The sequence below is a fragment of the Triticum dicoccoides genome, chromosome 1B (genome assembly GCF_002162155.2).
Source record: "Triticum dicoccoides isolate Atlit2015 ecotype Zavitan chromosome 1B, WEW_v2.0, whole genome shotgun sequence".
In the NCBI taxonomy this organism is placed as follows: domain Eukaryota; kingdom Viridiplantae; phylum Streptophyta; class Magnoliopsida; order Poales; family Poaceae; genus Triticum; species Triticum dicoccoides.
The window spans coordinates 678153317-678153537 of record NC_041381.1 but is presented as its reverse complement, the minus strand read 5'-3'; positions in this window follow the sequence as shown (position 1 = coordinate 678153537).

Below are 221 nucleotides of genomic sequence, written 5' to 3'. Positions count from 1 at the left end.
TCGCCCACCTTCGCGTCGCACATCACACCACCGCGACCACTGAGGGTGGAGAAGCCAGATCCGGCCGAGCCCGACCAGGATCCGACCGCTCTCGACGCCGATGACTTCCCCGCAGCTTGCCCACGCTTCCAAGAAGATATAGCCACCACGCACCAGCCGCCGGAGAAAGAAGCCGCCTCGCCACCATCTCCCGGGGTTCCGGCACAATGCAGGCTTGTGAC